Consider the following 26,834-nt stretch of genomic DNA (forward strand, 5'->3'; position numbering starts at 1 on the left):
TTTTTTTTGCGAAACTATCTAATTCTTTTAGTTTGGAACTAACGTCATTAAAAATTGTCTAAGAAAGTTTTTTTACGTACTAAAAGTGAACATTATTGAAAAAAATTGTCCTTTAAAAAAAATATTTCAAAAATTTTTCTAAGACATTTCATACAGTGAAAAATAATTTTTTTTTGCGAAACTATCTAATTCTTTTAGTTTGGAACTAACGTCATTAAAAATTGTCTAAGAAAGTTTTTTTACGTACTAAAAGTGAACATTATTGAAAAAAATTGTCTTATCAAAAAAATTATTCCAAGACATTTCATACAGTGAAAAATAATTTTTTTTTGCGAAACTATCTAATTCTCTTAGTTTGGAACTAACGTCGTTAAAAATTGTCTAAAAAAGTTTTTTTACGTACTAAAAATGAACATTATTGAAAAACAATTGTTTTTTCCAAAAATTTTTCCAAGACATTTCATACAGTGAAAAATAATTTTTTTTTGCGAAACTATCTAATTCTTTTAGTTTGGAACTAATGTCATTAAAAATTGTCTAAGAAAGTTTTTTTACGTACTAAAAATGAACATAATTGAAAAAAAATTGTCTTTTCAAAAAATTAATTCAAAAATTTTTCTAAGACATTTCATACAATGAAAAATAATTTTTTTTTTGCAAAACTATCTAATTCGTTTAGTTTGGAACTAACGTCATTAAAAATTGTCTAAGAATGCTTTTTTACGTACTAAAAGTGAACATTATTGAAAATAAATTGTCTTTTCAAAAAATTTATTCAAAAATTTTTCTAAGACATTTCATACAGTGAAAAATAATTTTTTTTTGCGAAACTATCTAATTCTTTTAGTTTGGAACTAACGTCATTAAAAATTGTCTAAGAAAGTTTTTTTACGTACTAAAAGTGAACATTATTGAAAAAAAATTGTCTTTTCAAAAAAATTTTTTCAAGACATTTCATACAGTGAAAAATAATTTTTTTTAGCGAAACTATCTAATTCTTTTAGTTTGGAACTAACGTCATTAAAAATTGTCTAAGAAAGTTTTTTTACGTACTAAAAGTGAACATTATTGAAAAAAAATTGTCCTTTAAAAAAAATTTTTCAAAAATTTTTCTAAGACATTTCATACAGTGAAAAATAATTTTTTTTTGCGAAACTATCTAATTCTTTTAGTATGGAACTAACGTCAATAAAAATTGTCTAAGAAAGTTTTTTTACGTACTAAAAGTGAACATTATTGAAAAAAAATTGTCTTTTCAAAAAAATGTTTCAAAGATTTTTCTAAGACATTTCATACAGTGAAAAAAAATTTTTTTTTGCGAAACTATCTAATTCTTTTAGTTTGGAACTAACGTCATTAAAAATTGTCTAAGAAAGTTTTTTTACGTACTAAAAGTGAACATTATTGAAAAAAATTGTCTTATCAAAAAAATTATTCCAAGACATTTCATACAGTGAAAAATAATTTTTTTTTGCGAAACTATCTAATTCTCTTAGTTTGGAACTAACGTCGTTAAAAATTGTCTAAAAAAGTTTTTTTACGTACTAAAAATGAACATTATTGAAAAACAATTGTTTTTTCCAAAAATTTTTCCAAGACATTTCATACAGTGAAAAATAATTTTTTTTTGCGAAACTATCTAATTCTTTTAGTTTGGAACTAATGTCATTAAAAATTGTCTAAGAAAGTTTTTTTACGTACTAAAAATGAACATAATTGAAAAAAAATTGTCTTTTCAAAAAATTAATTCAAAAATTTTTCTAAGACATTTCATACAATGAAAAATAATTTTTTTTTTGCAAAACTATCTAATTCGTTTAGTTTGGAACTAACGTCATTAAAAATTGTCTAAGAATGCTTTTTTACGTACTAAAAGTGAACATTATTGAAAATAAATTGTCTTTTCAAAAAATTTATTCAAAAACTTTTCTAAGACATTTCATACAGTGAAAAATAATTTTTTTTTGCGAAACTATCTAATTCTTTTAGTTTGGAATTAACGTCATTAAAAATTGTCTAAGAAAGTTTTTTTACGTACTAAAAGTGAACATTATTGAAAAAAAATTGTCTTTTCAAAAAAATTTTTTCAAGACATTTCATACAGTGAAAAATAATTTTTTTTAGCGAAACTATCTAATTCTTTTAGTTTGGAACTAACGTCATTAAAAATTGTCTAAGAAAGTTTTTTTACGTACTAAAAGTGAACATTATTGAAAAAAAATTGTCCTTTAAAAAAAATTTTTCAAAAATTTTTCTAAGACATTTCATACAGTGAAAAATAATTTTTTTTTGCGAAACTATCTAATTCTTTTAGTATGGAACTAACGTCAATAAAAATTGTCTAAGAAAGTTTTTTTACGTACTAAAAGTGAACATTATTGAAAAAAAATTGTCTTTTCAAAAAAATGTTTCAAAGATTTTTCTAAGACATTTCATACAGTGAAAAAAAATTTTTTTTTGCGAAACTATCTAATTCTTTTAGTTTGGAACTAACGTCATTAAAAATTGTCTAAGAAAGTTTTTTTACGTACTAAAAGTGAACATTATTGAAAAAAAATTGGCTTTTAAAAAAAAGTATTCCAAGACATTTCATATAGTGAAAAATAATTATTTTTTGAGAAACTGTCTAATTCTTTTAGTTTGGAACTATCGTCAATAAAAATTGTCTAAGAAAGTTTTTTTACGTACTAAAAGTGAACATTATTGAAAAAAAATTGTCTTTTCAAAAAAATTTTTCCAAGACATATCATACTGTAAAAAATAATTTTTTTTTGCGAAACTATCTAATTCTTTTAGTTTGGAACTAACGTCATTAAAAGTTGTCTAAAAAAGTTTTTTTACGTACTAAAAATGAATATTATTGAAAAAAAATTGTCGTTTCAAAAAAATTTTCAAAAATTTTTCTAAGACATTTCATACTGTGAAAAATAATTTTTTTTTGCGAAACTATCTAATTCTTTTAGTTTGGAACTAACGTCATTAAAAATTGTCTAAGAAAGTTTTTTTACGTACTAAAAATGAACATTATTGAAAAAAAATTGGCTTTTTAAAAAATTTTTTCCAAGACATTTCATACAGTGAAAAATAATTTTTTTTTGGGAAACTATCTAATTCTTTTAGTTTGGAACTAACGGCATTAAAAATTGTCTAAGAAAGTTTTTTTACGTACCAAAAGTGAACATCATTGAAAAAAAATTGTCTTTTCAAAAAAATTTTTCAAAAATTTTTATAAGACATTTCATACAGTGAAAAATAATTTTTTTTTGCGAAACTATCTAATTCTTTTAGTTTGGAACTAACGGCATTAAAAATTGTCTAAGAAAGTGTTTTTGCGTACTAAAAGTGAACATTATTGAAAAAAAATTGTCTTTTCAAAAAAATTTTTCAAAAATTTTTCTAAGACCTTTCATACAGTGAAAAATAATTTTTTTTTGCAAAACCATCTAATTCTTTTAGTTTGGAACTAACGGCATTAAAAATTGTCTAAGAAAGTTTTTTTACGTACTAAAAGTGAACATCATTGAAAAAAAATTGTCATTTTTCAAAAATCTTTCTAAGACATTTCATACAGTGAAAAATAATTTTTTTTTGCGAAACTATCTAATTCTTTTAGTTTGGAACTAACGTCATTAAAAATTGTCTAAGAAAGTTTTTTTACATAATAAAAGTGAACATTATTGAAACAAAATTGTCTTTTCAAAAAAATGTTTCAAAGATTTTTCTAAGACATTTCATACAGTGAAAAATAATTTTTTTTTGTGAAACTATCTAATTCTTTTAGTTTGGAACTAACGTCATTAAAAATTGTCTAAGAAAGTTTTTTTACGTACTAAAAGTGAACATTATTGAAAAAAAATTGGCTTTTAAAAAAAGTATTCCAAGACGTTTCATACAGTGAAAAATAATTATTTTTTGCGAAACTATCTAATTCTTTTAGTTTGGAACTAACGTCATTAAAAATTGTCTAAGAAAGTTTTTTTACGTACTAAAAATGAACATTATTGAAAAAAAAATTGGCTTTTCAAAAAATTTTTTCCAAGACATTTCATACAGTGAAAAATAATTTTTTTTTGGGAAACTATCTAATTCTTTTAGTTTGGAACTAACGTCATTAAAAATTGTCTAAGAATGTTTTTTTACGTACTAAAAGTGAACATTATTGAAAAAAATTGTCTTTTCAAAAAAATTTTTCAAAAATCTTTCTAAGACATTTCCATACAGTGAAAAATAATTTTTTTTTGCCAAACTCTCTAATTCTTTTAGTTTGGAACTAACGTCATTAAAAATTGTCTAAGAAAGTTTTTTTACGTACTAAAAATGAACATTATTGAAAAAAAATTGGCTTTTTAAAAAATTTTTTCCAAGACATTTCATACAGTGAAAAATAATTTTTTTTTGGGAAACTATCTAATTCTTTTAGTTTGGAACTAACGGCATTAAAAATTGTCTAAGAAAGTTTTTTTACGTACCAAAAGTGAACATCATTGAAAAAAAATTGTCTTTTCAAAAAAATTTTTCAAAAATTTTTATAAGACATTTCATACAGTGAAAAATAATTTTTTTTTGCGAAACTATCTAATTCTTTTAGTTTGGAACTAACGGCATTAAAAATTGTCTAAGAAAGTTTTTTTACGTACTAAAAGTGAACATTATTGAAAAAAAATTGTCTTTTCAAAAAAATTTTTCAAAAATTTTTCTAAGACATTTCATACAGTGAAAAATAATTTTTTTTTGCAAAACTATCTAATTCTTTTAGTTTGGAACTAACGGCATTAAAAATTGTCTAAGAAAGTTTTTTTACGTACTAAAAGTGAACATCATTGAAAAAAAATTGTAATTTTTCAAAAATCTTTCTAAGACATTTCATACAGTGAAAAATAATTTTTTTTTGCGAAACTATCTAATTCTTTTAGTTTGGAACTAACGGCATTAAAAATTGTCTAAGAAAGTTTTTTTACGTACTAAAAGTGAACATTATTGAAAAAAAATTGTCTTTTCAAAAAAATTTTTCAAAAATTTTTCTAAGACATTTCATACAGTGAAAAATAATTTTTTTTTGCAAAACTATCTAATTCTTTTAGTTTGGAACTAACGGCATTAAAAATTGTCTAAGAAAGTTTTTTTACGTACTAAAAGTGAACATCATTGAAAAAAAATTGTCATTTTTCAAAAATCTTTCTAAGACATTTCATACAGTGAAAAATAATTTTTTTTTGCGAAACTATCTAATTCTTTTAGTTTGGAACTAACGTCATTAAAAATTGTCTAAGAAAGTTTTTTTACGTACTAAAAGTGAACATTATTGAAAAAAAATTGGCTTTTAAAAAAAGTATTCCAAGACGTTTCATACAGTGAAAAATAATTATTTTTTGAGAAACTATCTAATTCTTTTAGTTTGGAACTAACGTCATTAAAAATTGTCTAAGAAAGTTTTTTTACGTACTAAAAATGAACATTATTGAAAAAAAATTGTCTTTTTAAAAAAATTTTTCCAAGACATATCATACAGTAAAAAATAATTTTTTTTTGCGAAACTATCTAATTCTTTTAGTTTGGAACTAACGTCATTAAAAATTGTCTAAGAAAGTTTTTTTACGTACTAAAAGTGAACATTATTGGAAAAAATTGTCCTTTAAAAAAAATATTTCAAAAATTTTTCTAAGACATTTCATACAGTGAAAAATAATTTTTTTTTGCGAAACTATCTAATTCTTTTAGTTTGGAACTAACGTCATTAAAAATTGTCTAAAAAAGTTTTTTTACGTACTAAAAATGAATATTATAGAAAAAAAGTTGTCTTTTCAAAAAAATTTTTCAAAAATTTTTCTAAGACATTTCATACAGTGAAAAATATTTTTTTTTTGCGAAACTATCTAATTCTTTTAGTTTGGAACTAGTCATTAAAAATTGTCTAAGAAAGTTTTTTTACGTACTAAAAATGAACATTATTGAAAATAAATTGGCTTTTCAAAAAAATTTTTCCAAGACATTTCATACAGTGAAAAATAATTTTTTTTTGCGAAACTATCTAATTCTTTTAGTTTGGAACTAACGTCATTAAAAATTGTCTAAGAAAGTTTTTTTACGTACTAAAAATGAACATTATTGAAAAAAAATTGTCTTTTTAAAAAATTTTTTCCAAGACATTTCATACAGTGAAAAATAATTTTTTTTTGCGAAACTATCTAATTCTTTTAGTTTGGAACTAACGGCATTAAAAATTGTCTAAGAAAGTTTTTTTACGTACTAAAAGTGAACATTATTGAAAAAAAATTGTCTTTTCAAAAAAATTTTTCAAAAATTTTTCTAAGACATTTCATACAGTGTAAAATAATTTTTTTTTGCCAAACTATCTAATTCTTTTAGTTTGGAACTAACGTCATTAAAAATTGTCTAAGAAAGTTTTTTTACGTACTAAAAGTGAACATTATTGTAAAAAATTGTCTTTTCAAAAAAATTATTCCAAGACATTTCATACAGTGAAGAATAATTTTTTTTTGCGAAACTATCTAATTCTTTTAGTTTGGAACTAACGTCGTTAAAAATTGTCTAAAAAAGTTTTTTTACGTACTAAAAATGAACATTATTGAAAAAAAATTGTTTTTTCAAAAAAGTTTTCCAAGACATTTCATACAGTGAAAAATAATTTTTTTTTGGGAAACTATCTAATTCTTTTAGTTTGGAACTAACGGCATTAAAAATTGTCTAAGAAAGTTTTTTTACGTACTAAAAGTGAACATCATTGAAAAAAAATTGTCTTTTCAAAAAAATTTTTCAAAAATTTTTATAAGACATTTCATACAGTGAAAATTAATTTTTTTTTGCGAAACTATCTAATTCTTTTAGTTTGGAACTAACGGCATTAAAAATTGTCTAAGAAAGTTTTTTTACGTACTAAAAGTGAACATTATTGAAAAAAAATTGTCTTTTCAAAAAAATTTTTCAAAAATTTTTCTAAGACATTTCATACAGTGAAAAATAATTTTTTTTTGCAAAACTATCTAATTCTTTTAGTTTGGAACTAACGGCATTAAAAATTGTCTAAGAAAGTTTTTTTACGTACTAAAAGTGAACATCATTGAAAAAAAATTGTCATTTTTCAAAAATCTTTCTAAAACATTTCATACAGTGAAAATTAATTTTTTTTTGCGAAACTATCTAATTCTTTTAGTTTGGAACTAACGTCATTAAAAATTGTCTAAGAAAGTTTTTTTACGTACTAAAAGTGAACATTATTGAAAAAAAATTGTTTTTTCAAAAAAATGTTTCAAAGATTTTTCTAAGACATTTCATACAGTGAAAAATAATTTTTTTTTGCGAAACTATCTAATTCTTTTAGTTTGGAACTAACGTCATTAAAAATTGTCTAAGAAAGTTTTTTTACGTACTAAAAATGAACATTATTGAAAATAAATTGGCTTTTCAAAAAAAATTTTCCAAGACATTTCATACAGTGAAAAATAATTTTTTTTTGCGAAACTATCTAATTCTTTTAGTTTGGAACTAACGTCATTAAAAATTGTCTAAGAAAATTTTTTTACGTACTTAAAATGAATATTATTGAAAAAAAATTGTCTTTTTAAAAAATTTTTTCCAAGACATTTCATACAGTGAAAAATAATTTTTTTTTGCGAAACTATCTAATTCTTTTAGTTTGGAACTAACGGCATTAAAAATTGTCTAAGAAAGTTTTTTTACGTACTAAAAGTGAACATTATTGAAAAAAAATTGTCTTTTCAAAAAAATTTTCAAAAATTTTTCTAAGACATTTCATACAGTGTAAAATAATTTTTTTTTGCCAAACTATCTAATTCTTTTAGTTTGGAACTAACGTCATTAAAAATTGTCTAAGAAAGTTTTTTTACGTACTAAAAGTGAACATTATTGTAAAAAATTGTCTTTTCAAAAAAATTATTCCAAGACATTTCATACAGTGAAAAATAATTTTTTTTTGCGAAACTATCTAATTCTTTTAGTTTGGAACTAACGTCGTTAAAAATTGTCTAAAAAAGTTTTTTTACGTACTAAAAATGAACATTATTGAAAAAAAATTGTTTTTTCAAAAAAGTTTTCCAAGACATTTCATACAGTAAAAAATAATTTTTTTTTGCGAAACTATCTAATTCTTTTAGTTTGGAACTAACGTCATTAAAAATTGTCTAAGAAAGTTTTTTTACGTACTAAAAGTGAACATTATTGAAAAAAATTGTCCTTTAAAAAAAATATTTCAAAAATTTTTCTAAGACATTTCATACAGTGAAAAATAATTTTTTTTTGCGAAACTATCTAATTCTTTTAGTTTGGAACTAACGTCATTAAAAATTGTCTAAGAAAGTTTTTTTACGTACTAAAAGTGAACATTATTGAAAAAAATTGTCTTATCAAAAAAATTATTCCAAGACATTTCATACAGTGAAAAATAATTTTTTTTTGCGAAACTATCTAATTCTCTTAGTTTGGAACTAACGTCGTTAAAAATTGTCTAAAAAAGTTTTTTTACGTACTAAAAATGAACATTATTGAAAAACAATTGTTTTTTCAAAAAATTTTTCCAAGACATTTCATACAGTGAAAAATAATTTTTTTTTGCGAAACTATCTAATTCTTTTAGTTTGGAACTAATGTCATTAAAAATTGTCTAAGAAAGTTTTTTTACGTACTAAAAATGAACATAATTGAAAAAAAATTGTCTTTTCAAAAAATTAATTCAAAAATTTTTCTAAGACATTTCATACAATGAAAAATAATTTTTTTTTTGCAAAACTATCTAATTCGTTTAGTTTGGAACTAACGTCATTAAAAATTGTCTAAGAATGCTTTTTTACGTACTAAAAGTGAACATTATTGAAAATAAATTGTCTTTTCAAAAAATTTATTCAAAAATTTTTCTAAGACATTTCATACAGTGAAAAATAATTTTTTTTAGCGAAACTATCTAATTCTTTTAGTTTGGAACTAACGTCATTAAAAATTGTCTAAGAAAGTTTTTTTACGTACTAAAAGTGAACATTATTGAAAAAAAATTGTCCTTTAAAAAAAATTTTTCAAAAATTTTTCTAAGACATTTCATACAGTGAAAAATAATTTTTTTTTGCGAAACTATCTAATTCTTTTAGTATGGAACTAACGTCAAAAAAAATTGTCTAAGAAAGTTTTTTTACGTACTAAAAGTGAACATTATTGAAAAAAAATTGTCTTTTCAAAAAAATGTTTCAAAGATTTTTCTAAGACATTTCATACAGTGAAAAAAAATTTTTTTTTGCGAAACTATCTAATTCTTTTAGTTTGGAACTAACGTCATTAAAAATTGTCTAAGAAAGTTTTTTTACGTACTAAAAGTGAACATTATTGAAAAAAAATTGGCTTTTCAAAAAAAGTATTCCAAGACATTTCATATAGTGAAAAATAATTATTTTTTGAGAAACTGTCTAATTCTTTTAGTTTGGAACTATCGTCAATAAAAATTGTCTAAGAAAGTTTTTTTACGTACTAAAAGTGAACATTATTGAAAAAAAATTGTCTTTTCAAAAAAATTTTTCCAAGACATATCATACTGTAAAAAATAATTTTTTTTTGCGAAACTATCTAATTCTTTTAGTTTGGAACTAACGTCATTAAAAGTTGTCTAAAAAAGTTTTTTTACGTACTAAAAATGAATATTATTGAAAAAAAATTGTCGTTTCAAAAAAATTTTCAAAAATTTTTCTAAGACATTTCATACTGTGAAAAATAATTTTTTTTTGCGAAACTATCTAATTCTTTTAGTTTGGAACTAACGTCATTAAAAATTGTCTAAGAAAGTTTTTTTACGTACTAAAAGTGAACATTATTGAAAAAAATTGTCTTTTCAAAAAAATTATTCCAAGACATTTCATACAGTGAAAAATAATTTTTTTTTGCGAAACTATCTAATTCTTTTAGTTTGGAACTAACGTCATTAAAAATTGTCTAAGAAAGTTTTTTTACGTACTAAAAATGAACATTATTGAAAAAAAATTGGCTTTTCAAAAAATTTTTTCCAAGACATTTCATACAGTGAAAAATAATTTTTTTTTGGGAAATTATCTAATTCTTTTAGTTTGGAACTAACGTCATTAAAAATTGTCTAAGAATGCTTTTTTACGTACTAAAAGTGAACATTATTGAAAAAAATTGTCTTTTCAAAAAAACTTTTCAAAAATCTTTCTAAGACATTTCCATACAGTGAAAAATAATTTTTTTTTGCCAAACTCTCTAATTCTTTTAGTTTGGAACTAACGTCATTAAAAATTGTCTAAGAAAGTTTTTTTACGTACTAAAAATGAACATTATTGAAAAAAAATTGGCTTTTTAAAAAATTTTTTCAAGACATTTCATACAGTGAAAAATGATTTTTTTTAGCGAAACTATCTAATTCTTTTAGTTTGGAACTAACGTCATTAAAAATTGTCTAAGAAAGTTTTTTTACGTACTAAAAGTGAACATTATTGAAAAAAAATTGTCCTTTAAAAAAAATTTTTCAAAAATTTTTCTAAGACATTTCATACAGTGAAAAATAATTTTTTTTTGCGAAACTATCTAATTCTTTTAGTTTGGAACTAACGTCATTAAAAATTGTCTAAGAATATTTTTTTACGTACTAAAAGTGAACATTATTGAAAAAAAATTGTCTATTCAAAAAAATTTTTCAAAAATTTTTCTAAGACATTTCATACAGTGAAAAATAATTTTTTTTTGCGAAACTATCTAATTCTTTTAGTTTGGAACTAACGTCATTAAAAATTGTCTAAAAAAGTTTTTTTACGTACTAAAAATGAATATTATAGAAAAAAAATTGTCTTTTCAAAAAAATTTTTCAAAAATTTTTCTAAGACATTTCATACAGTGAAAAATAATTTTTTTTTGCGAAACTATCTAATTCTTTTAGTTTGGAACTAACGTCATTAAAAATTGTCTAAGAAAGTTTTTTTACGTACTAAAAATGAACATTATTGAAAATAAATTGGCTTTTCAAAAAAAATTTTCCAAGACATTTCATACAGTGAAAAATAATTTTTTTTTGCGAAACTATCTAATTCTTTTAGTTTGGAACTAACGTCATTAAAAATTGTCTAAGAAAGTTTTTTTACGTACTTAAAATGAATATTATTGAAAAAAAATTGTCTTTTTAAAAAATTTTTTCCAAGACATTTCATACAGTGAAAAATAATTTTTTTTTGCGAAACTATCTAATTCTTTTAGTTTGGAACTAACGGCATTAAAAATTGTCTAAGAAAGTTTTTTTACGTACTAAAAGTGAACATTATTGAAAAAAAATTGTCTTTTCAAAAAAATTTTCAAAAATTTTTCTAAGACATTTCATACAGTGTAAAATAATTTTTTTTTGCCAAACTATCTAATTCTTTTAGTTTGGAACTAACGTCATTAAAAATTGTCTAAGAAAGTTTTTTTACGTACTAAAAGTGAACATTATTGTAAAAAATTGTCTTTTCAAAAAAATTATTCCAAGACATTTCATACAGTGAAAAATAATTTTTTTTTGCGAAACTATCTAATTCTTTTAGTTTGGAACTAACGTCGTTAAAAATTGTCTAAAAAAGTTTTTTTACGTACTAAAAATGAACATTATTGAAAAAAAATTGTTTTTTCAAAAAAGTTTTCCAAGACATTTCATACAGTAAAAAATAATTTTTTTTTGCGAAACTATCTAATTCTTTTAGTTTGGAACTAACGTCATTAAAAATTGTCTAAGAAAGTTTTTTTACGTACTAAAAGTGAACATTATTGAAAAAAATTGTCCTTTAAAAAAAATATTTCAAAAATTTTTCTAAGACATTTCATACAGTGAAAAATAATTTTTTTTTGCGAAACTATCTAATTCTTTTAGTTTGGAACTAACGTCATTAAAAATTGTCTAAGAAAGTTTTTTTACGTACTAAAAGTGAACATTATTGAAAAAAATTGTCTTATCAAAAAAATTATTCCAAGACATTTCATACAGTGAAAAATAATTTTTTTTTGCGAAACTATCTAATTCTCTTAGTTTGGAACTAACGTCGTTAAAAATTGTCTAAAAAAGTTTTTTTACGTACTAAAAATGAACATTATTGAAAAACAATTGTTTTTTCCAAAAATTTTTCCAAGACATTTCATACAGTGAAAAATAATTTTTTTTTGCGAAACTATCTAATTCTTTTAGTTTGGAACTAATGTCATTAAAAATTGTCTAAGAAAGTTTTTTTACGTACTAAAAATGAACATAATTGAAAAAAAATTGTCTTTTCAAAAAATTAATTCAAAAATTTTTCTAAGACATTTCATACAATGAAAAATAATTTTTTTTTTGCAAAACTATCTAATTCGTTTAGTTTGGAACTAACGTCATTAAAAATTGTCTAAGAATGCTTTTTTACGTACTAAAAGTGAACATTATTGAAAATAAATTGTCTTTTCAAAAAATTTATTCAAAAATTTTTCTAAGACATTTCATACAGTGAAAAATAATTTTTTTTTGCGAAACTATCTAATTCTTTTAGTTTGGAACTAACGTCATTAAAAATTGTCTAAGAAAGTTTTTTTACGTACTAAAAGTGAACATTATTGAAAAAAAATTGTCTTTTCAAAAAAATTTTTTCAAGACATTTCATACAGTGAAAAATAATTTTTTTTAGCGAAACTATCTAATTCTTTTAGTTTGGAACTAACGTCATTAAAAATTGTCTAAGAAAGTTTTTTTACGTACTAAAAGTGAACATTATTGAAAAAAAATTGTCCTTTAAAAAAAATTTTTCAAAAATTTTTCTAAGACATTTCATACAGTGAAAAATAATTTTTTTTTGCGAAACTATCTAATTCTTTTAGTATGGAACTAACGTCAATAAAAATTGTCTAAGAAAGTTTTTTTACGTACTAAAAGTGAACATTATTGAAAAAAAATTGTCTTTTCAAAAAAATGTTTCAAAGATTTTTCTAAGACATTTCATACAGTGAAAAAAAATTTTTTTTTGCGAAACTATCTAATTCTTTTAGTTTGGAACTAACGTCATTAAAAATTGTCTAAGAAAGTTTTTTTACGTACTAAAAGTGAACATTATTGAAAAAAATTGTCTTATCAAAAAAATTATTCCAAGACATTTCATACAGTGAAAAATAATTTTTTTTTGCGAAACTATCTAATTCTCTTAGTTTGGAACTAACGTCGTTAAAAATTGTCTAAAAAAGTTTTTTTACGTACTAAAAATGAACATTATTGAAAAACAATTGTTTTTTCCAAAAATTTTTCCAAGACATTTCATACAGTGAAAAATAATTTTTTTTTGCGAAACTATCTAATTCTTTTAGTTTGGAACTAATGTCATTAAAAATTGTCTAAGAAAGTTTTTTTACGTACTAAAAATGAACATAATTGAAAAAAAATTGTCTTTTCAAAAAATTAATTCAAAAATTTTTCTAAGACATTTCATACAATGAAAAATAATTTTTTTTTTGCAAAACTATCTAATTCGTTTAGTTTGGAACTAACGTCATTAAAAATTGTCTAAGAATGCTTTTTTACGTACTAAAAGTGAACATTATTGAAAATAAATTGTCTTTTCAAAAAATTTATTCAAAAACTTTTCTAAGACATTTCATACAGTGAAAAATAATTTTTTTTTGCGAAACTATCTAATTCTTTTAGTTTGGAATTAACGTCATTAAAAATTGTCTAAGAAAGTTTTTTTACGTACTAAAAGTGAACATTATTGAAAAAAAATTGTCTTTTCAAAAAAATTTTTTCAAGACATTTCATACAGTGAAAAATAATTTTTTTTAGCGAAACTATCTAATTCTTTTAGTTTGGAACTAACGTCATTAAAAATTGTCTAAGAAAGTTTTTTTACGTACTAAAAGTGAACATTATTGAAAAAAAATTGTCCTTTAAAAAAAATTTTTCAAAAATTTTTCTAAGACATTTCATACAGTGAAAAATAATTTTTTTTTGCGAAACTATCTAATTCTTTTAGTATGGAACTAACGTCAATAAAAATTGTCTAAGAAAGTTTTTTTACGTACTAAAAGTGAACATTATTGAAAAAAAATTGTCTTTTCAAAAAAATGTTTCAAAGATTTTTCTAAGACATTTCATACAGTGAAAAAAAATTTTTTTTTGCGAAACTATCTAATTCTTTTAGTTTGGAACTAACGTCATTAAAAATTGTCTAAGAAAGTTTTTTTACGTACTAAAAGTGAACATTATTGAAAAAAAATTGGCTTTTCAAAAAAAGTATTCCAAGACATTTCATATAGTGAAAAATAATTATTTTTTGAGAAACTGTCTAATTCTTTTAGTTTGGAACTATCGTCAATAAAAATTGTCTAAGAAAGTTTTTTTACGTACTAAAAGTGAACATTATTGAAAAAAAATTGTCTTTTCAAAAAAATTTTTCCAAGACATATCATACTGTAAAAAATAATTTTTTTTTGCGAAACTATCTAATTCTTTTAGTTTGGAACTAACGTCATTAAAAGTTGTCTAAAAAAGTTTTTTTACGTACTAAAAATGAATATTATTGAAAAAAAATTGTCGTTTCAAAAAAATTTTCAAAAATTTTTCTAAGACATTTCATAATGTGAAAAATAATTTTTTTTTGCGAAACTATCTAATTCTTTTAGTTTGGAACTAACGTCATTAAAAATTGTCTAAGAAAGTTTTTTTACGTACTAAAAGTGAACATTATTGAAAAAAATTGTCTTTTCAAAAAAATTATTCCAAGACATTTCATACAGTGAAAAATAATTTTTTTTTGCGAAACTATCTAATTCTTTTAGTTTGGAACTAACGTCATTAAAAATTGTCTAAGAAAGTTTTTTTACGTACTAAAAATGAACATTATTGAAAAAAAATTGGCTTTTCAAAAAATTTTTTCCAAGACATTTCATACAGTGAAAAATAATTTTTTTTTGGGAAATTATCTAATTCTTTTAGTTTGGAACTAACGTCATTAAAAATTGTCTAAGAATGCTTTTTTACGTACTAAAAGTGAACATTATTGAAAAAAATTGTCTTTTCAAAAAAACTTTTCAAAAATCTTTCTAAGACATTTCCATACAGTGAAAAATAATTTTTTTTTGCCAAACTCTCTAATTCTTTTAGTTTGGAACTAACGTCATTAAAAATTGTCTAAGAAAGTTTTTTTACGTACTAAAAATGAACATTATTGAAAAAAAATTGGCTTTTTAAAAAATTTTTTCAAGACATTTCATACAGTGAAAAATGATTTTTTTTAGCGAAACTATCTAATTCTTTTAGTTTGGAACTAACGTCATTAAAAATTGTCTAAGAAAGTTTTTTTACGTACTAAAAGTGAACATTATTGAAAAAAAATTGTCCTTTAAAAAAAATTTTTCAAAAATTTTTCTAAGACATTTCATACAGTGAAAAATAATTTTTTTTTGCGAAACTATCTAATTCTTTTAGTTTGGAACTAACGTCATTAAAAATTGTCTAAGAATATTTTTTTACGTACTAAAAGTGAACATTATTGAAAAAAAATTGTCTATTCAAAAAAATTTTTCAAAAATTTTTCTAAGACATTTCATACAGTGAAAAATAATTTTTTTTTGCGAAACTATCTAATTCTTTTAGTTTGGAACTAACGTCATTAAAAATTGTCTAAAAAAGTTTTTTTACGTACTAAAAATGAATATTATAGAAAAAAAATTGTCTTTTCAAAAAAATTTTTCAAAAATTTTTCTAAGACATTTCATACAGTGAAAAATAATTTTTTTTTGCGAAACTATCTAATTCTTTTAGTTTGGAACTAACGTCATTAAAAATTGTCTAAGAAAGTTTTTTTACGTACTAAAAATGAACATTATTGAAAATAAATTGGCTTTTCAAAAAAAATTTTCCAAGACATTTCATACAGTGAAAAATAATTTTTTTTTGCGAAACTATCTAATTCTTTTAGTTTGGAACTAACGTCATTAAAAATTGTCTAAGAAAGTTTTTTTACGTACTTAAAATGAATATTATTGAAAAAAAATTGTCTTTTTAAAAAATTTTTTCCAAGACATTTCATACAGTGAAAAATAATTTTTTTTTGCGAAACTATCTAATTCTTTTAGTTTGGAACTAACGGCATTAAAAATTGTCTAAGAAAGTTTTTTTACGTACTAAAAGTGAACATTATTGAAAAAAAATTGTCTTTTCAAAAAAATTTTCAAAAATTTTTCTAAGACATTTCATACAGTGTAAAATAATTTTTTTTTGCCAAACTATCTAATTCTTTTAGTTTGGAACTAACGTCATTAAAAATTGTCTAAGAAAGTTTTTTTACGTACTAAAAGTGAACATTATTGTAAAAAATTGTCTTTTCAAAAAAATTATTCCAAGACATTTCATACAGTGAAAAATAATTTTTTTTTGCGAAACTATCTAATTCTTTTAGTTTGGAACTAATGTCGTTAAAAATTGTCTAAAAAAGTTTTTTTACGTACTAAAAATGAACATTATTGAAAAAAAATTGTTTTTTCAAAAAAGTTTTCCAAGACATTTCATACAGTAAAAAATAATTTTTTTTTGCGAAACTATCTAATTCTTTTAGTTTGGAACTAACGTCATTAAAAATTGTCTAAGAAAGTTTTTTTACGTACTAAAAGTGAACATTATTGAAAAAAATTGTCCTTTAAAAAAAATATTTCAAAAATTTTTCTAAGACATTTCATACAGTGAAAAATAATTTTTTTTTGCGAAACTATCTAATTCTTTTAGTTTGGAACTAACGTCATTAAAAATTGTCTAAGAAAGTTTTTTTACGTACTAAAAGTGAACATTACTGAAAAAAATTGTCTTATCAAAAAAATTATTCCAAGACATTTCATACAGTGAAAAATAATTTTTTTTTGCGAAACTATCTAATTCTCTTAGTTTGGAACTAACGTCGTTAAAAATTGTCTAAAAAAGTTTTTTTACGTACTAAAAATGAACATTATTGAAAAACAATTGTTTTTTCCAAAAATTTTTCCAAGACATTTCATACAGTGAAAAATAATTTTTTTTTGCGAAACTATCTAATTCTTTTAGTTTGGAACTAATGTCATTAAAAATTGTCTAAGAAAGTTTTTTTACGTACTAAAAATGAACATAATTGAAAAAAAATTGTCTTTTCAAAAAATTTATTCAAAAATTTTTCTAAGACATTTCATACAGTGAAAAATAATTTTTTTTTGCGAAACTATCTAATTCTTTTAGTTTGGAACTAACGTCATTAAAAATTGTCTAAGAAAGTTTTTTTACGTACTAAAAGTGAACATTATTGAAAAAAAATTGTCTTTTCAAAAAAATTTTTTCAAGACATTTCATACAGTGAAAAATAATTTTTTTTAGCGAAACTATCTAATTCTTTTAGTTTGGAACTAACGTCATTAAAAATTGTCTAAGAAAGTTTTTTTACGTACTAAAAGTGAACATTATTGAAAAAAAATTGTCCTTTAAAAAAAATTTTTCAAAAATTTTTCTAAGACATTTCATACAGTGAAAAATAATTTTTTTTTGCGAAACTATCTAATTCTTTTAGTATGGAACTAACGTCAATAAAAATTGTCTAAGAAAGTTTTTTTACGTACTAAAAGTGAACATTATTGAAAAAAAGTTGTCTTTTCAAAAAAATGTTTCAAAGATTTTTCTAAGACATTTCATACAGTGAAAAAAAATTTTTTTTTGCGAAACTATCTAATTCTTTTAGTTTGGAACTAACGTCATTAAAAATTGTCCAAGAAAGTTTTTTTACGTACTAAAAGTGAACATTATTGAAAAAAATTGTCTTATCAAAAAAATTATTCCAAGACATTTCATACAGTGAAAAATAATTTTTTTTTGCGAAACTATCTAATTCTCTTAGTTTGGAACTAACGTCGTTAAAAATTGTCTAAAAAAGTTTTTTTACGTACTAAAAATGAACATTATTGAAAAACAATTGTTTTTTCCAAAAATTTTTCCAAGACATTTCATACAGTGAAAAATAATTTTTTTTTGCGAAACTATCTAATTCTTTTAGTTTGGAACTAATGTCATTAAAAATTGTCTAAGAAAGTTTTTTTACGTACTAAAAATGAACATAATTGAAAAAAAATTGTCTTTTCAAAAAATTAATTCAAAAATTTTTCTAAGACATTTCATACAATGAAAAATAATTTTTTTTTTGCAAAACTATCTAATTCGTTTAGTTTGGAACTAACGTCATTAAAAATTGTCTAAGAATGCTTTTTTACGTACTAAAAGTGAACATTATTGAAAATAAATTGTCTTTTCAAAAAATTTATTCAAAAATTTTTCTAAGACATTTCATACAGTGAAAAATAATTTTTTTTTGCGAAACTATCTAATTCTTTTAGTTTGGAATTAACGTCATTAAAAATTGTCTAAGAAAGTTTTTTTACGTACTAAAAGTGAACATTATTGAAAAAAAATTGTCTTTTCAAAAAAATTTTTTCAAGACATTTCATACAGGGAAAAATAATTTTTTTTAGCGAAACTATCTAATTCTTTTAGTTTGGAACTAACGTCATTAAAAATTGTCTAAGAAAGTTTTTTTACGTACTAAAAGTGAACATTATTGAAAAAAAATTGTCTTTTCAAAAAAATGTTTCAAAGATTTTTCTAAGACATTTCATACAGTGAAAAATAATTTTTTTTTGCGAAACTATCTAATTCTTTTAGTATGGAACTAACGTCAATAAAAATTGTCTAAGAAAGTTTTTTTACGTACTAAAAGTGAACATTATTGAAAAAAAATTGTCTTTTCAAAAAAATGTTTCAAAGATTTTTCTAAGACATTTCATACAGTGAAAAAAAATTTTTTTTTGCGAAACTATCTAATTCTTTTAGTTTGGAACTAACGTCATTAAAAATTGTCTAAGAAAGTTTTTTTACGTACTAAAAGTGAACATTATTGAAAAAAAATTGGCTTTTCAAAAAAAGTATTCCAAGACATTTCATATAGTGAAAAATAATTATTTTTTGAGAAACTGTCTAATTCTTTTAGTTTGGAACTATCGTCAATAAAAATTGTCTAAGAAAGTTTTTTTACGTACTAAAAGTGAACATTATTGAAAAAAAATTGTCTTTTCAAAAAAATTTTTCCAAGACATATCATACTGTAAAAAATAATTTTTTTTTGCGAAACTATCTAATTCTTTTAGTTTGGAACTAACGTCATTAAAAGTTGTCTAAAAAAGTTTTTTTACGTACTAAAAATGAATATTATTGAAAAAAAATTGTCGTTTCAAAAAAATTTTCAAAAATTTTTCTAAGACATTTCATACTGTGAAAAATAATTTTTTTTTGCGAAACTATCTAATTCTTTTAGTTTGGAACTAACGTCATTAAAAATTGTCTAAGAAAGTTTTTTTACGTACTAAAAGTGAACATTATTGAAAAAAATTGTCTTTTCAAAAAAATTATTCCAAGACATTTCATACAGTGAAAAATAATTTTTTTTTGCGAAACTATCTAATTCTTTTAGTTTGGAACTAACGTCATTAAAAATTGTCTAAGAAAGTTTTTTTACGTACTAAAAATGAACATTATTGAAAAAAAATTGGCTTTTCAAAAAATTTTTTCCAAGACATTTCATACAGTGAAAAATAATTTTTTTTTGGGAAATTATCTAATTCTTTTAGTTTGGAACTAACGTCATTAAAAATTGTCTAAGAATGCTTTTTTACGTACTAAAAGTGAACATTATTGAAAAAAATTGTCTTTTCAAAAAAACTTTTCAAAAATCTTTCTAAGACATTTCCATACAGTGAAAAATAATTTTTTTTTGCCAAACTCTCTAATTCTTTTAGTTTGGAACTAACGTCATTAAAAATTGTCTAAGAAAGTTTTTTTACGTACTAAAAATGAACATTATTGAAAAAAAATTGGCTTTTTAAAAAATTTTTTCAAGACATTTCATACAGTGAAAAATGATTTTTTTTAGCGAAACTATCTAATTCTTTTAGTTTGGAACTAACGTCATTAAAAATTGTCTAAGAAAGTTTTTTTACGTACTAAAAGTGAACATTATTGAAAAAAAATTGTCATTTAAAAAAAATTTTTCAAAAATTTTTCTAAGACATTTCATACAGTGAAAAATAATTTTTTTTTGCGAAACTATCTAATTCTTTTAGTTTGGAACTAACGTCATTAAAAATTGTCTAAGAATATTTTTTTACGTACTAAAAGTGAACATTATTGAAAAAAAATTGTCTATTCAAAAAAATTTTTCAAAAATTTTTCTAAGACATTTCATACAGTGAAAAATAATTTTTTTTTGCGAAACTATCTAATTCTTTTAGTTTGGAACTAACGTCATTAAAAATTGTCTAAAAAAGTTTTTTTACGTACTAAAAATGAATATTATAGAAAAAAAATTGTCTTTTCAAAAAAATTTTTCAAAAATTTTTCTAAGACATTTCATACAGTGAAAAATAATTTTTTTTTGCGAAACTATCTAATTCTTTTAGTTTGGAACTAACGTCATTAAAAATTGTCTAAGAAAGTTTTTTTACGTACTAAAAATGAACATTATTGAAAATAAATTGGCTTTTCAAAAAAAATTTTCCAAGACATTTCATACAGTGAAAAATAATTTTTTTTTGCGAAACTATCTAATTCTTTTAGTTTGGAACTAATGTCATTAAAAATTGTCTAAGAAAGTTTTTTTACGTACTAAAAATGAACATAATTGAAAAAAAATTGTCTTTTCAAAAAATTTATTCAAAAATTTTTCTAAGACATTTCATACAGTGAAAAATAATTTTTTTTTGCGAAACTATCTAATTCTTTTAGTTTGGAACTAACGTCATTAAAAATTGTCTAAGAAAGTTTTTTTACGTACTAAAAGTGAACATTATTGAAAAAAAATTGTCTTTTCAAAAAAATTTTTTCAAGACATTTCATACAGTGAAAAATAATTTTTTTTAGCGAAACTATCTAATTCTTTTAGTTTGGAACTAACGTCATTAAAAATTGTCTAAGAAAGTTTTTTTACGTACTAAAAGTGAACATTATTGAAAAAAAATTGTCCTTTAAAAAAAATTTTTCAAAAATTTTTCTAAGACATTTCATACAGTGAAAAATAATTTTTTTTTGCGAAACTATCTAATTCTTTTAGTATGGAACTAACGTCAATAAAAATTGTCTAAGAAAGTTTTTTTACGTACTAAAAGTGAACATTATTGAAAAAAAGTTGTCTTTTCAAAAAAATGTTTCAAAGATTTTTCTAAGACATTTCATACAGTGAAAAAAAATTTTTTTTTGCGAAACTATCTAATTCTTTTAGTTTGGAACTAACGTCATTAAAAATTGTCTAAGAAAGTTTTTTTACGTACTAAAAGTGAACATTATTGAAAAAAATTGTCTTATCAAAAAAATTATTCCAAGACATTTCATACAGTGAAAAATAATTTTTTTTTGCGAAACTATCTAATTCTCTTAGTTTGGAACTAACGTCGTTAAAAATTGTCTAAAAAAGTTTTTTTACGTACTAAAAATGAACATTATTGAAAAACAATTGTTTTTTCCAAAAATTTTTCCAAGACATTTCATACAGTGAAAAATAATTTTTTTTTGCGAAACTATCTAATTCTTTTAGTTTGGAACTAATGTCATTAAAAATTGTCTAAGAAAGTTTTTTTACGTACTAAAAATGAACATAATTGAAAAAAAATTGTCTTTTCAAAAAATTAATTCAAAAATTTTTCTAAGACATTTCATACAATGAAAAATAATTTTTTTTTTGCAAAACTATCTAATTCGTTTAGTTTGGAACTAACGTCATTAAAAATTGTCTAAGAATGCTTTTTTACGTACTAAAAGTGAACATTATTGAAAATAAATTGTCTTTTCAAAAAATTTATTCAAAAATTTTTCTAAGACATTTCATACAGTGAAAAATAATTTTTTTTTGCGAAACTATCTAATTCTTTTAGTTTGGAATTAACGTCATTAAAAATTGTCTAAGAAAGTTTTTTTACGTACTAAAAGTGAACATTATTGAAAAAAAATTGTCTTTTCAAAAAAATTTTTTCAAGACATTTCATACAGTGAAAAATAATTTTTTTTAGCGAAACTATCTAATTCTTTTAGTTTGGAACTAACGTCATTAAAAATTGTCTAAGAAAGTTTTTTTACGTACTAAAAGTGAACATTATTGAAAAAAAATTGTCCTTTAAAAAAAATTTTTCAAAAATTTTTCTAAGACATTTCATACAGTGAAAAATAATTTTTTTTTGCGAAACTATCTAATTCTTTTAGTATGGAACTAACGTCAATAAAAATTGTCTAAGAAAGTTTTTTTACGTACTAAAAGTGAACATTATTGAAAAAAAATTGTCTTTTCAAAAAAATGTTTCAAAGATTTTTCTAAGACATTTCATACAGTGAAAAAAAATTTTTTTTTGCGAAACTATCTAATTCTTTTAGTTTGGAACTAACGTCATTAAAAATTGTCTAAGAAAGTTTTTTTACGTACTAAAAGTGAACATTATTGAAAAAAAATTGGCTTTTCAAAAAAAGTATTCCAAGACATTTCATATAGTGAAAAATAATTATTTTTTGAGAAACTGTCTAATTCTTTTAGTTTGGAACTATCGTCAATAAAAATTGTCTAAGAAAGTTTTTTTACGTACTAAAAGTGAACATTATTGAAAAAAAATTGTCTTTTCAAAAAAATTTTTTTAAGACATATCATACTGTAAAAAATAATTTTTTTTTGCGAAACTATCTAATTCTTTTAGTTTGGAACTAACGTCATTAAAAGTTGTCTAAAAAAGTTTTTTTACGTACTAAAAATGAATATTATTGAAAAAAAATTGTCGTTTCAAAAAAATTTTCAAAAATTTTTCTAAGACATTTCATACTGTGAAAAATAATTTTTTTTTGCGAAACTATCTAATTCTTTTAGTTTGGAACTAACGTCATTAAAAATTGTCTAAGAAAGTTTTTTTACGTACTAAAAGTGAACATTATTGAAAAAAATTGTCTTTTCAAAAAAATTATTCCAAGACATTTCATACAGTGAAAAATAATTTTTTTTTGCGAAACTATCTAATTCTTTTAGTTTGGAACTAACGTCATTAAAAATTGTCTAAGAAAGTTTTTTTACGTACTAAAAATGAACATTATTGAAAAAAAATTGGCTTTTCAAAAAATTTTTTCCAAGACATTTCATACAGTGAAAAATAATTTTTTTTTGGGAAATTATCTAATTCTTTTAGTTTGGAACTAACGTCATTAAAAATTGTCTAAGAATGCTTTTTTACGTACTAAAAGTGAACATTATTGAAAAAAATTGTCTTTTCAAAAAAACTTTTCAAAAATCTTTCTAAGACATTTCCATACAGTGAAAAATAATTTTTTTTTGCCAAACTCTCTAATTCTTTTAGTTTGGAACTAACGTCATTAAAAATTGTCTAAGAAAGTTTTTTTACGTACTAAAAATGAACATTATTGAAAAAAAATTGGCTTTTTAAAAAATTTTTTCAAGACATTTCATACAGTGAAAAATGATTTTTTTTAGCGAAACTATCTAATTCTTTTAGTTTGGAACTAACGTCATTAAAAATTGTCTAAGAAAGTTTTTTTACGTACTAAAAGTGAACATTATTGAAAAAAAATTGTCCTTTAAAAAAAATTTTTCAAAAATTTTTCTAAGACATTTCATACAGTGAAAAATAATTTTTTTTTGCGAAACTATCTAATTCTTTTAGTTTGGAACTAACGTCATTAAAAATTGTCTAAGAATATTTTTTTACGTACTAAAAGTGAACATTATTGAAAAAAAATTGTCTATTCAAAAAAATTTTTCAAAAATTTTTCTAAGACATTTCATACAGTGAAAAATAATTTTTTTTTGCGAAACTATCTAATTCTTTTAGTTTGGAACTAACGTCATTAAAAATTGTCTAAAAAAGTTTTTTTACGTACTAAAAATGAATATTATAGAAAAAAAATTGTCTTTTCAAAAAAATTTTTCAAAAATTTTTCTAAGACATTTCATACAGTGAAAAATAATTTTTTTTTGCGAAACTATCTAATTCTTTTAGTTTGGAACTAACGTCATTAAAAATTGTCTAAGAAAGTTTTTTTACGTACTAAAAATGAACATTATTGAAAATAAATTGGCTTTTCAAAAAAAATTTTCCAAGACATTTCATACAGTGAAAAATAATTTTTTTTTGCGAAACTATCTAATTCTTTTAGTTTGGAACTAACGTCATTAAAAATTGTCTAAGAAAGTTTTTTTACGTACTTAAAATGAATATTATTGAAAAAAAATTGTCTTTTTAAAAAATTTTTTCCAAGACATTTCATACAGTGAAAAATAATTTTTTTTTGCGAAACTATCTAATTCTTTTAGTTTGGAACTAACGGCATTAAAAATTGTCTAAGAAAGTTTTTTTACGTACTAAAAGTGAACATTATTGAAAAAAAATTGTCTTTTCAAAAAAATTTTCAAAAATTTTTCTAAGACATTTCATACAGTGTAAAATAATTTTTTTTTGCCAAACTATCTAATTCTTTTAGTTTGGAACTAACGTCATTAAAAATTGTCTAAGAAAGTTTTTTTACGTACTAAAAGTGAACATTATTGTAAAAAATTGTCTTTTCAAAAAAATTATTCCAAGACATTTCATACAGTGAAAAATAATTTTTTTTTGCGAAACTATCTAATTCTTTTAGTTTGGAACTAATGTCGTTAAAAATTGTCTAAAAAAGTTTTTTTACGTACTAAAAATGAACATTATTGAAAAAAAATTGTTTTTTCAAAAAAGTTTTCCAAGACATTTCATACAGTAAAAAATAATTTTTTTTTGCGAAACTATCTAATTCTTTTAGTTTGGAACTAACGTCATTAAAAATTGTCTAAGAAAGTTTTTTTACGTACTAAAAGTGAACATTATTGAAAAAAATTGTCCTTTAAAAAAAATATTTCAAAAATTTTTCTAAGACATTTCATACAGTGAAAAATAATTTTTTTTTGCGAAACTATCTAATTCTTTTAGTTTGGAACTAACGTCATTAAAAATTGTCTAAGAAAGTTTTTTTACGTACTAAAAGTGAACATTACTGAAAAAAATTGTCTTATCAAAAAAATTATTCCAAGACATTTCATACAGTGAAAAATAATTTTTTTTTGCGAAACTATCTAATTCTCTTAGTTTGGAACTAACGTCGTTAAAAATTGTCTAAAAAAGTTTTTTTACGTACTAAAAATGAACATTATTGAAAAACAATTGTTTTTTCCAAAAATTTTTCCAAGACATTTCATACAGTGAAAAATAATTTTTTTTTGCGAAACTATCTAATTCTTTTAGTTTGGAACTAATGTCATTAAAAATTGTCTAAGAAAGTTTTTTTACGTACTAAAAATGAACATAATTGAAAAAAAATTGTCTTTTCAAAAAATTTATTCAAAAATTTTTCTAAGACATTTCATACAGTGAAAAATAATTTTTTTTTGCGAAACTATCTAATTCTTTTAGTTTGGAACTAACGTCATTAAAAATTGTCTAAGAAAGTTTTTTTACGTACTAAAAGTGAACATTATTGAAAAAAAATTGTCTTTTCAAAAAAATTTTTTCAAGACATTTCATACAGTGAAAAATAATTTTTTTTAGCGAAACTATCTAATTCTTTTAGTTTGGAACTAACGTCATTAAAAATTGTCTAAGAAAGTTTTTTTACGTACTAAAAGTGAACATTATTGAAAAAAAATTGTCCTTTAAAAAAAATTTTTCAAAAATTTTTCTAAGACATTTCATACAGTGAAAAATAATTTTTTTTTGCGAAACTATCTAATTCTTTTAGTATGGAACTAACGTCAATAAAAATTGTCTAAGAAAGTTTTTTTACGTACTAAAAGTGAACATTATTGAAAAAAAGTTGTCTTTTCAAAAAAATGTTTCAAAGATTTTTCTAAGACATTTCATACAGTGAAAAAAAATTTTTTTTTGCGAAACTATCTAATTCTTTTAGTTTGGAACTAACGTCATTAAAAATTGTCCAAGAAAGTTTTTTTACGTACTAAAAGTGAACATTATTGAAAAAAATTGTCTTATCAAAAAAATTATTCCAAGACATTTCATACAGTGAAAAATAATTTTTTTTTGCGAAACTATCTAATTCTCTTAGTTTGGAACTAACGTCGTTAAAAATTGTCTAAAAAAGTTTTTTTACGTACTAAAAATGAACATTATTGAAAAACAATTGTTTTTTCCAAAAATTTTTCCAAGACATTTCATACAGTGAAAAATAATTTTTTTTTGCGAAACTATCTAATTCTTTTAGTTTGGAACTAATGTCATTAAAAATTGTCTAAGAAAGTTTTTTTACGTACTAAAAATGAACATAATTGAAAAAAAATTGTCTTTTCAAAAAATTAATTCAAAAATTTTTCTGAGACATTTCATACAATGAAAAATAATTTTTTTTTTGCAAAACTATCTAATTCGTTTAGTTTGGAACTAACGTCATTAAAAATTGTCTAAGAATGCTTTTTTACGTACTAAAAGTGAACATTATTGAAAATAAATTGTCTTTTCAAAAAATTTATTCAAAAATTTTTCTAAGACATTTCATACAGTGAAAAATAATTTTTTTTTGCGAAACTATCTAATTCTTTTAGTTTGGAATTAACGTCATTAAAAATTGTCTAAGAAAGTTTTTTTACGTACTAAAAGTGAACATTATTGAAAAAAAATTGTCTTTTCAAAAAAATTTTTTCAAGACATTTCATACAGGGAAAAATAATTTTTTTTAGCGAAACTATCTAATTCTTTTAGTTTGGAACTAACGTCATTAAAAATTGTCTAAGAAAGTTTTTTTA

This window comes from Aplidium turbinatum, chromosome 13, assembly GCF_918807975.1.
Source record: "Aplidium turbinatum chromosome 13, kaAplTurb1.1, whole genome shotgun sequence".
NCBI classification, from domain to species: Eukaryota; Metazoa; Chordata; class Ascidiacea; order Aplousobranchia; family Polyclinidae; genus Aplidium; species Aplidium turbinatum.